The sequence below is a fragment of the Eumetopias jubatus genome, unplaced genomic scaffold (genome assembly GCF_037043125.1).
Source record: "Eumetopias jubatus isolate StellerSeaLion01/CBP00866 unplaced genomic scaffold, mEumJub1_p1.0 scaffold_6, whole genome shotgun sequence".
Classification (NCBI taxonomy): domain Eukaryota; kingdom Metazoa; phylum Chordata; class Mammalia; order Carnivora; family Otariidae; genus Eumetopias; species Eumetopias jubatus.
The window spans coordinates 136,145,885-136,157,134 of record NW_028274812.1 but is presented as its reverse complement, the minus strand read 5'-3'; the positions used below and the strand labels follow the sequence as shown (position 1 = coordinate 136,157,134).

The 11,250-nt window shown below is 47.3% G+C and overlaps 1 non-coding gene across 1 annotated transcript; it reads left to right on the top strand.

Moving 5' to 3' along the window:
* The first annotated feature begins 9,852 nt into the window (after window positions 1-9,852).
* LOC114212650 (U4 spliceosomal RNA) lies at window positions 9,853-9,990 on the top strand. Its single transcript, XR_003610028.1, has one exon. It is a non-coding gene; the product is annotated as a U4 spliceosomal RNA (small nuclear RNA).
* The last annotated feature ends 1,260 nt before the right edge of the window (window positions 9,991-11,250 follow it).

Genomic DNA, 11,250 nt, shown 5'->3' with positions numbered 1-11,250 from the left:
AATGTTCCTATCTCTCAGGACTTTATTTTATTTATTTTTTAAAAAATTTGAATTCCAGGGGTGCCCAGGTGGCTCAGTTGTTAAGCGTCTGCCTTTGGCTCAGGTCATGATCCCAGGGTCCTGGGATCGAGCCCTGCATCGGGCTCCCTGCTCAGCGGGAAGCCTGCTTCTCCCTCTCCCACTCCCCCTGCTTGTGTTCCCTCTCTCACGTTGTCTCTCTCTGTCAAATAAATAAAAAAAATCTTAAAAAAAAATAAAATAAAAATTGAATTCCAGTGTAGTTAACATACAGTGTTATATTAGTTTCAGATGTACAATATAGCAATTCAACAATTCTTCTATACATGACTCGGTGCTCATCATGACAAGTGTGCTCTTAATCCCCTTCACCTGTTTCCCCCCTCCCCCACCCACTTCCCCTCTGGTAACCACTGCTTTGTTCTCTATAGTTAAGTCTGTTTTTTGGTTTATCTTCCCCCCCCCCCGCCTTTATTCATTTGTTTTGTTTCTTAAATTCCACACATGAGTGAGATCAATGGTATTTATCTTTCTTGATGGACTTATTTCACTTAGTATAATACTCTCTAGATCCATCCATGTTGTTGGATGGATCTTGCAAATCTTGCAAATCTTGCAAATGGCAAGATTTCATTCCTTTTGATGGCTGAACGGTATTCCATTGTGTGTGTGTGTGTGTGTGTGTGTGTGTGTGTGTGTATCGATATATCACATCTTTATCCATTCATCAGTCAATGGACACTTGGGCTGCTTCCATAATTTAGCTATTGTAAATAATGCTGCAATAAACATAGAGTACATATAATCCCTTCAAATTAACATTTTTGTATTCTTTGGGTAAATACCCAGTAGCGCAATTACTAGATTGCAGGGTAGTTCTATTTTTAATTTTTGGAGGAATCTCCATACCGTTTTCCACAGTGGCTGTACCAGTTTGCATTCCCATCATTCCCAAAGGAGGATTCCTTTTTCTCCACATCCTCACCAACACTTGTTATTTCTTGTATTCAGAAAGTGAGGAAACCAAGCTCAGAAGTCAGACAGCTAGACGAGTGGATAGAACTGGGATTTCAGTCAGGTAGCCTGACTTCCAAGTTCATGCTTTCAACTGCAAGATTATGTTGTCTTATTGATTCACAGCTTCTTTCTTTATCACAGAAAAACAGGGACCACTCGTTCACTCATTTAATAAACATTTATGGAGTGCCTCCTTTGTACCAAGCAATGATGCATGAGCTGATCTGAAGAATGAAGAAGAGTTAGAAGCTATATATGTGAATGGTAATCTTCTAGAAAAAGAGATAAAGACAGGAGAAAACCTGATGCATTTTATTTGAATCTTTTTATTTTGGAATAAAGATAGAGTCACAGGAAGCTCTGAGAAAAAGGTACAGGGAGGTCCCATGCCTACATCAGCTCTCCTTGCTTAAAGTTGGCATCTTGCAACATGATAGCCCAACACTAGCTCAACAGAATTGTTGGGAAAATTCACAAGCTATTTGGTTTTCAGTTATACACGTGCTCGTGTGCACGCCTGTGAGTGGGTCAGATTCATCTCCTGTGCAATCTTGTCTAACTATCACCACTATCAAGATGTACAACTCTTCCTTCACCACCAACCTGGTTCAGTGAGTGGGATTGCAACATAGGGTTGATGGAGTTGAACGATGAGCTGGCCAGAGAGGCAGGCGGAGGCCACGTCCTGGAGGATGTCCTCACGTTAGGGGGCTTGAAGATTATATGGAAGGTTTGAAACAGTGGTAAGGTTAAAACAGAAATACCTTTAGAGAGAAGCAATAGGGTGTCTTACATTCACCTTGAGGTGGAAGTGGCTTCCGTTGGGGCCTGTCCTTAGAGTGGACTTTTGGAGCTGCGAAGAAAGAGAGAATGGGGACAATGGAGGTCTGTGTGTGGAGCTGGGTGGGTGCAAGCAACCGGCACCCTGACCCATGTCTGGCCCCATGCATTTTCCTCTACCCTTTGGTGGTCACTGCCTCCTGAGCTGCCTTTGGGCACCGGCACCCCAGCTTCCCTCACCCCACCACCCTCCGGCCCATCTGACTCTGGAAACAAGCACACAGGATTATTGTGTTTGGGGTTTTTCTGTAATATGGAATGAAATATGGAGCATACCTTTACAGCTTGTCTCATTTTCTTCCTGTCACCAAAGCAAAGTGTTAAGAAGAGTAAGTCATTTTACAGTTGCTCTTACCGCTACTGCATTTAGATGAGAAAAACGATTTGCTTGAGCAAAGTGGCAATCAGATAAATCCCAGGAATTTGTTACTTAAAAAAAAAAATGCATTTTGGGGAGGGGTGCTGCCTTGTTCTTTGAGGATGTGGGTCCAGGATTCCTTGGCTTCATTTGGAAGGAGTCCTGTCAGTTCTGTCTATCACCTTCTGAGCTGCGTTGGGATAATAGGAATTACGGAGGCATTGCAGCCCTTTAGAATCTGATAAAACCCTGTCCTTTCTCATGATCTCATTTAATCCTTCCAATGAGGTAGGTAGGGTAGGGTGGGTTATATTATCTCCGGTTGATAAATAAAAGAGGATGAGAGATGAACCTGCCATCGCACAGCTAGCAAGGAGAGGGGACATCTCTCAATCTCTCCATGTATGGAACAGCCTAGACTTTTTGGACGACCCATTGGCATATATGTGATCCAGCTGGTTTTCACATGAGATGCACACTCCAGGGAGAAGCAGGGAAAGGCACTTGCCATCGATTCTGTGCTCATTTTGTGCCGGGAACAGAGAGGGCAGGGTGGCTTACTTTTGTTATCTCATTTAATCCAAGACTGGAGAACAACAGAACCCAAAACAAACTCGAAAAGCATTCTCCAGGGCTGGCTTTTAATAGAACTGTAAGTGATCACAGTATCTTTTGGTGGCCTGGGCTTCCCCTGCATGAAGTCTTTCTCTTTCTCCTGGCCTGTATCCTGCCTTTTCCCAGCAGGGGAGAACACCATTCCCACCGCTGTTTATTAAATCTGCATGCTGTGGCTTGCGTTTCTGCAGCTCTTGGGAGACATGGGCTCCCCGTTCCTGCAGCCACTCACGCTCCTGAGCTCTCGTTCACTTGGCCACTCATGAGCAGCCACTCATGGGTCCTTGTCCTAACAGGTTTACCAGGACCTACAGCCTCTGGGGAATCTCCACGAGGTATTTCCGATAATGTGTGGGGTGCCCCACAGGCAGTACCAGCAAGCCTTTCGGCATCCTGACCGCTGTCCCCATGGGAGGGCCAAGTCTTTGGGTGTCCCTGCCTTGCAGTTCTCTGTGGAAGGGTGGAGGCATACACCTGCTCCCTGCTGTGTTGCTCCCTGCTGTGGGGTTGCTCCATCAAGGCAGCTAGTACCCGTTTTTCTCAGGATTTCAGCAACAAAGCTCTCTCAGCTTCTTACAGAACTCCTGGTCTCCTTAAGACACAGTTACTCATGCCAGGTCCTTGGGAGGATTAACTCCGATACTGGGTGTGCTTGGCACACACACTCCTGAGTAACCAGGGGCACCAATGCAGGACTCAGGGTTCACCCATCTCTCTGCAGCTGACCATGGCTGGTTATTGGGTCAAGTTCAAGGGCCTGGCTCCCTCTCTGCTCTGGGCAAGTTTTCTCAGTATAATAACCGATAAATTTATTTTTTAAATAAATTAAATAAATCGATTATTTACCCCACCTCCCACCTTAAATACTAAAATGTGAGTCACTGATAAAAAAGCAGTCAGCAATTGCTGATTATCAACACAATGCCCAGCCAGCACGCTCGGAGCTCTGTGTAGTATGTTATCTCCTTCTAATCCCAGGATGACCCCAGACAGGACAATTCACCGCCCACGGGATCAGAGGTCAGCAGGAAGCCGGGCACGCACACTGCCCAGTGTTAGAGCCTTACCTTCCTGCACCGTTGTCCCTCATCTATAAAATGAGACAGGTAGAGCATAGGTTCTTTAACGTGTTTTCTGACTCTAAAATTCAATTCTGTTGCCTTTCTCAGGAATATCTGCAACCCAACAAAAGTCAAAACTTGAAACCTCCCCCAATGCCAGAGGACCAAATTAAGAAATACATCTGTATCTATATCTACCTATCAATACATCAATGGGTTCTTATTCTGAGGTGGGAGTTGTTGAAAATTATCAGCTAGGGTTTTTGTTTTTGTTTTTAAATTTGAGGTAACTGAAAGCTCACCTCAGTCTGGCTTATGGAATTAGGGGGTCTTATTGGCTCATTTCTGAAAGGCCTGGAGCTGACTGTGGGCTTCCGCTCCTTATGGCTACAATTGGCACCTTTTGCCTTTGCCTGTGGTTCCCCTTTGTCCTCAGGCAGCGTTCCTTCACTGGCAAGGTTGGTCACCAGCAGCGATGGAGGTTTACTCCCACTGGGGGGAGAGAGCACTCCTTTCCCTAATCACTAAACAGTCATTCCTTTCTCACTGATCAGCTCATCCCTGAACTGTTCTCAACAAACACTAGGAGTCAGTTCTCGTGGACCTAGGTTATAGCCATACTTTGACCAGTTACTACGACAGAGGGGGTGATGTTAGACTGATTGGTACATACCCATCTGGGTCTATCCCTGAGACCTGAGGGTAGACTGAGTTCTAACCAAGATTGCTTGAGGTAAGGCAGATTCTCCAAAGGAAATTCTGGGTAGTGTATCTGGTCAGGATAGGATAGGTTATGCCACTGTAATAAGCAAGCCTAACATGTTAGTGGTTTAAGACAATCAAGACATTTTTGCTTAGGTTTTTTTAAAGATTTTACTTATTTATTTGAGAGCGAGTGAGAGAGAGAGCACAAGCAGGGGGAGTGGCAGGCAGAGGGAGAGGGAGGAGCAGACTCCCTGCTGAGCAAGGAGCCTGATGTGGGGCTCAATCCTAGGACCCCGAGATCATGACCTGAGCCAAAGGCAGATGTTTAACCGACTGAGCCACCAAGGCGCCCCATTTCTTGCTCATGTTTGACATAGGTCAGCAGGAAGGCTCTGCTCGTGGTGGTCACTCCTGAGCCCAGGCTTATGGAGTGATTTCTCTATTGCTGTGGCAGGGGAGACTGTCACCAGGAGTCAAATGTGTCCACCTGGCAATGACATGTACCACTTCTGCTCCCGTTGTATTGGTAAAAGCAAGCCAAATGGTGAAGTCTAGCTTTGAGGGGCCAGGAATGTGCAGTCCTCCTGATTGCCTGGAAGGAGAGGGGAACTGTGTCCGTGAACAGTGAGAACAGGTGCAGAGAGGTCATCAACAAATTACTCAAGGTGTTACTTTTGAAATCATGATTGAAGGAAATGGTGATGAACCAGAAAGAGCACCAACTTTGAGTCAGGACATCCAGGCTGGAGTGTGATTGAAATTTATAAGCTCTGTGCGCCATTTTTCTCAACTGTAAAAATAGGGATAACAGTATTTATTATGCGGGGTCTTATGCCGTTCGATGAAAGGATGTGCGTGAAGGTACACTGTATATTTGTGACTGCTGTGAGTTCCCTAAGAGTTATTTTAACTCTTCTTTGAATCCTTCTACTTATATAAAACCTTAATATCAGTGCTTGTCAGTTCTGAAATGAGCTTGGGAAGGCACTTGCTGACCCTGCCTTTGACCTCTGCTCATTACTCTGACCCCGCTGTACTCTCCGAAAATGTAGAAGGATGATGGGAATGGTCCTGGTTTTTCAAATAGTCTCCAAGGGGGAAAAATGTTCCTCTGTCTCATTTGTGCTTTCAGTTCACACCTGTGTCAGTGGACTATTTCCTCATCCATGATAGGTAGTTTTTATTTCCTAAGGGTTTTGGTAATGTGAGCTTTCTGAACTACTCAAGGGGAGCAGGTGGGCTGGACATGGTCCAATGGCAAATATTCCTTCCTGAAAATCCAAAGATCTGGGTTCCGTCTGGGGTTTTGCCACCTGTAAGTTGTGCAACCCCGGGCAAGTCAACCCGCACGTTCAGCCTCATTTTGCTGATTGGTAAAGTGCAGATGAAAATTCCAGCCCCATCTTCCACAGACGACTTTTGAGAGGATAAAGGAATTAATATTCCTATTCTATATCCCCACATACGCATAGAATACTTTCAAGGTGGGAACAAGGCACAGAGCCAGGTGCTGAGGGGAGATCTGTTAATTGGATGTGTGAGATGCATGTGTGCCTGTGGCCTGTTGGGCTCTCCAGGGAGGAGGTGGGGGCTTACCCTGGAGCAGCATCGAGCGCTCTGGCTATCCTAGGTACTGCAGACCGGGAGGCAGCGTGTGGGGTGGGAAGATGGGTCCCCCATGGAAACCACACTGGCTGCTCCCCTCTAGGAACCCCTCCCCACTTTGGTGGCCCCATCAAGAAAAGCTGGAGGTAGGGAGTATGCATGAGATAAGGGTGTCTGCTCGAGTGCCCCAGCTGGTATATGGGGTGTATCCCGGGGGTGGTGATTTACCTGTACAAGCGGTAAAGGAACACCCTTCTGAGCTTTTGCAAATCATTCTGACCCAGCTTTCCAATCCTGAAGGGGGCAAGAGGAGAGTCTTACAGTAGCCTTTCCAGTGGAAGCGGGTTCACCCCACCTGCTGGATGGGTGCTTCACACCCTCACAGAACGTCCTGACAATGCCTCTGTCCCTTCCCAGCTCTGATTCAGCCACCGGATCCCCTGGTGGTTTTGCTGGAGCAGGACTTTGGGTGAAGGCTAATTAGATAATGCCTGTGAAGCACTTGGAACTCCTTGGAGACGCGCTAGCTCTCAATGTATTATTAATAGTGGTGAGCACAGTGTTTCAAAACAAAGACGTGCCTACTTAAATACCCGCTGGTGGTGGTAGAGGGTACAGAGGGGAAGTGGGAGAGCAGAGTCAGTCCAAGGGTGCCCATCATTTCAGAAGACCTTCAGCCCCCCATCATGTGATCTGGGGACAGGACAGAGGCAGGGACTGGCATTCCGAGATGGGCATTTTGAGGGCATCCCCTCAATAGGCAGGCAGTCCTTGTATGGACACTGTGAGCTGGGGAAAGGGTAATTCTGGCTAAACCGGTCTGTGACAGTGATGTGGGAGCCGAGGAAAGAAATCAGCCCGAGTTCCAGCCAGGCTGTGCCCTGTCAGGGTTGCTTCCAATCAAGGGGATTGTGTCAGCTTCCAGGAGACCTGCCCGAGCTGGCTGGCATTCCTCTGAGAGAGGTCAAATGGCTGGGTCATTAAAGGACTAATTTGGGGGTGTCAATTCCTGTGTTAGGGGTTGTGACTCACCTCCCATAAGAGGATTTGGCTCGCGGGACTCACACCTCTGTCCCTGGTGACCCCTGTGGTTGTACCAGTGGGCGGTATCCCCTAAAAGACCTGCTGAAGTCTCTTACGGACTGGATGTGTGTATTCCCTCAAAATTCCTATATTGAAGTCCTACTCCCAGACGTGATTATGTTTGGAGCTGATTAGGGTTTGGAGGTGAGGTCATGAGGGTGGGCACCTTCGTGTTGGGATTGGTGCCTGTATAAGAAAAGATAGTAGAGAGCTCTCTCCCATTGTCTCTCTACCATGTGAGGAGGACACAGCAAGAGGGCGGCTGTCTGCACGCCAGGAAGAGAGCCCTCCTCAGAAACCGAATCAGCTGGCACCTTGCTACCAGGCTTCCCAGCCTCCAGACCGTGAGAAATAAACGTCTGTTGTTTTAGCCTTCCAGCCTGTGGTACTTTGTTACAGCAGCCGAGCAGACTGAGACCAAGTCCTCCCCTCCAGTCCCTCAGAAGGAGGTCTTAGCTGGAAATGGGGTTATCACAGAGGTTAATGAAGTCACTCCTGGAGGAGGGCGGGCCCCTGACCCAGTGTGACTGGAGTCCTTATACGAAAGGGAGAAGAAGGACACCTGGGTGCCTCAGTTGGTTGAGCGTCTGACTCTTGGTGTTGGCTCAGGTCATGATCTCGCGGTTGTGGGACTGAGCCCCACGTTGGGCTCTGTGCTCAATGTGGAGTCTGCTTCAGATTCTCTCTTTCCCTCCCACTCACTCTTCTCTCTCTCTCAAATAAATAAATAAAATCTTAGAAAAACAAGAAAAGAAAAGGAAAGGAAATGTAGGCATGCACCGAGGGCAGAAGGTGAAGGCCCACAGGGAGAACGTCATGGGAAAACAGAGGCAGACATTGGGCTGTTGTGTCTCGAAGCCCGGGGGTGCCAAGCATGGTTGGCAACACTGGAAGCCAAGAGAAAGGCCCAGAACAGATTCTTCCTTGGAGGCTTCAGAGAGAGCATGGCTGGGCTGACACCTTGATTTTGGACTTCCAGTCTGCAGAGCTGTGAGAGAGTACATTTCTGCGTTTTAATGTACTTTGTGACAGCAACCCCGGGACACCAGTACTCTGGGGTCTGATGGTTTCCGGCCTTTTCCGCTGACTGCAAACACCCCCATGGTGGTAGAAAGCCAGCCACACCAAGCAGGCCTCGGCCCTCTTTGTTTCTCTCTTTCAGGAAGTCCGTTCGCTTGGACTCTCGGGTTTTCACACCGAGGCCAGGCCTTGTGCTGCCAAGTCCTCACACAAAATGTTCCCAGATACAAAAGAGCTTGGAAACCCAGAGGCTTCGGGCTGGAGAAAAGCAAAGCCGCCTTCCTGCTTGGTGAAAGGACAAGCGTCTCTGAATATCAAAAATCACACATTGTGATTTCTCCTCACGACTCATCAGGTGACATTTTATTAGGGGATCCCCGATTTCCTCTTAGGTCAGTCCCGTCACTTACCAGGGGGAAACACACTAGACCGTCAGGCGGGTTTGGGCATTGAACCGTCTTCACTGTGCCTGGCCATCACCCGCTCACCCCCAGGGGTGCAGTTTGACACCTCCCAGTGTCCCCCTTTCTCGCTCCTCCCCTCCAACTCCCGCTGAACAATTCCCAATCACAGGACCTAAAAATAGGTAACTTTCAGATGCCCCAAACCCAACTTCTCTGTGTCATGTGTGTGAACAAACCCAACAAAATAGATCATGTTACCAAAGCCAGTTGTACCGTGTTATTTAAACGTAGTTTAAATAGTAAATAAGAGTCTTAGAGCTGGCTTTCCTACGGCCACTTAACCACCAGCACCCCCTTCCTGGGTCTGGGCAGAGTCCACAGAACAGCAGGGAACTCTAGGCCACAGACCCCTGGCATTCGCTTGGGGCAGATCATCTTTCAGGGTAAGTATAAACCTCCAGCGACCTCAAGACCAGAACCAACCTCTAGAAGGCCTATTCAAAATAGCACCCCAAGGCTTTGCCTTCGGGGAATGCCCTCGCCCATTGGCATCCTTGCCTTGCTGGGAGGGGCTGATACCATTCACCCGGGGAAAGAAAGCCTTCTTTATTTGTATTAGTGAAGCTGTCCAGTTGACTCAAACCAACTGCGCTTTCTGCCTCCAGATGTTAAGAGCCAGTATAATTTAGGTGAAGAAGAGATACAGAAACTTGTGTGGGAATAACTAATTTTTTTCAATTTGGGTTGCCAAAGGCAGAATGGCCCCGAGGCGTGACTTCTGGTTATTAAAAATGTTCTTGTTTTTAAAGGTCTGGGGATGCTAATAGAAACCAGTCCCCATGTTAAAAACAAAACACAAGTATTAATTAATGGGGGTAGATAAGGATTTTATTTAGAACAGGCAGCCTGCATAGGTTTTTGCTGGTGTGGGCATTGAAAATATTAAGTGGAGGCATGAGTAAGGTGGGCTCTTGGAAAATTACATAGGTAGGTTAGTTCGTTAGGGAAACTAGTATTAGGTAGTTACCGTGGAGACACCTTGGCCAAGGCACTGAAGGGGATGAGTGAAGAGTCGTTCCTACCAAGGGTGAGGAGACAATAATGACTTTTGTGATACATTCCTTACAGCTTTGCGCAGTGGCAGTATCGTAGCCAATGAGGTTTATCCGAGGCGCGATTATTGCTAATTGTGATACATTCCTTAGACAATACTCTAACTGTATCATCATAGCAAACCTGATTATTCCCACTTAGGGCCATGGAGTCACTTGCTGGATTCCCTTGGCCAGAACGGCCCAGGCTGCCATATGAATCCGAGTCAGCTAAATTTCAAAGGCCTGGACACATGCTAGCCCTAACACAAGGTGGATTGTGATAACTGGTGTAAAGTCATCCAACAGAAGCCCAGGGGAAGGAGAAATTGATTCCAATTGGGAAAGTCACACAAGATTCTGTGGGGGAGGGAGCACGTGAGCTGGTCCTTCACAGGTAGTGAGATTACAATAGGCAAAGATAAGTGCGGGATAGTCTTGGTGGAGAGCAAACCAGCTCCAGCAAGAATTCCAAAGGAGGCGAGGGCAGGGTTGCGTAAGGAGCGGGAATGACCTGGAATGGCAGTTCTGAAGAATGTGTGATGGAGATGGTCCGACAAAGGCCATATTGTCGAGGGTCTTGAATGCTGCCCTAAGGGACTTGGATTTTATGCTATTAAGCAAGGGGTAGCGATGAGATCATATCTAGAGAGGAGGGTGTAATTAGAGCTGTTTTCTGAAGATAATTCTGATAGCAGAATTATCCGATGGGTTGATGGGTTATCGGGGACAAGACTGAGACCCAGAAAAAGCAGTTAAGAGGCTGATGCGGTTGGCAGGTATGAGTTGTTGCGAGCTGGAACCAGGGCAATGGGAGTGAAAGAAAGGACAGAATCCAGCAGAAGTTTGAATCAACAGGACCAGACCACTCGGAGAGTTGAGCAGGGCCAGCTTTGTGGGCGTGACTTCGAAGGGCCCCAAGTTTGGTTTGCTGCTTTGCTGTTGTGTTTTGAAATTCTTAGTCGTTTTTGAATAGAGGGTCCCCCCATTTTCATCTTGACTGGGTCCCACAAATGTTGTAACTGGGCCCACACCTGGAAATCCCTGCTCTGTCTCTCAAAGGCTGTGAGAATGTCAGCGGGTCACGTACTTCCTGGTTTCCTCAGTTTCCTTGTCTATAAAATGAGATTAATAATCATTATAGGGTTCTCAGGAGGACAGGAGAACAGCGTGTTAGTAACAACCACTTTTGACTGTTTGCATGACAAATTTAATAATTATGACACCTTATGACATCATTATGACACGTTATGACATCTTAAAAATAGTAGGTACTATTTTTATTCCGATTTTACAGGAAACAGACTCAGAGGGGTCATGCCACTTCTTAAATATTTTTTTTAAGATTTATTTATTTATGAGAGAGAGAGAGAGAGAGCAAGCATGAATGGGGGAGGGGCAGAGGGAGAGAAACTCAAGCAGACTTCCCACTG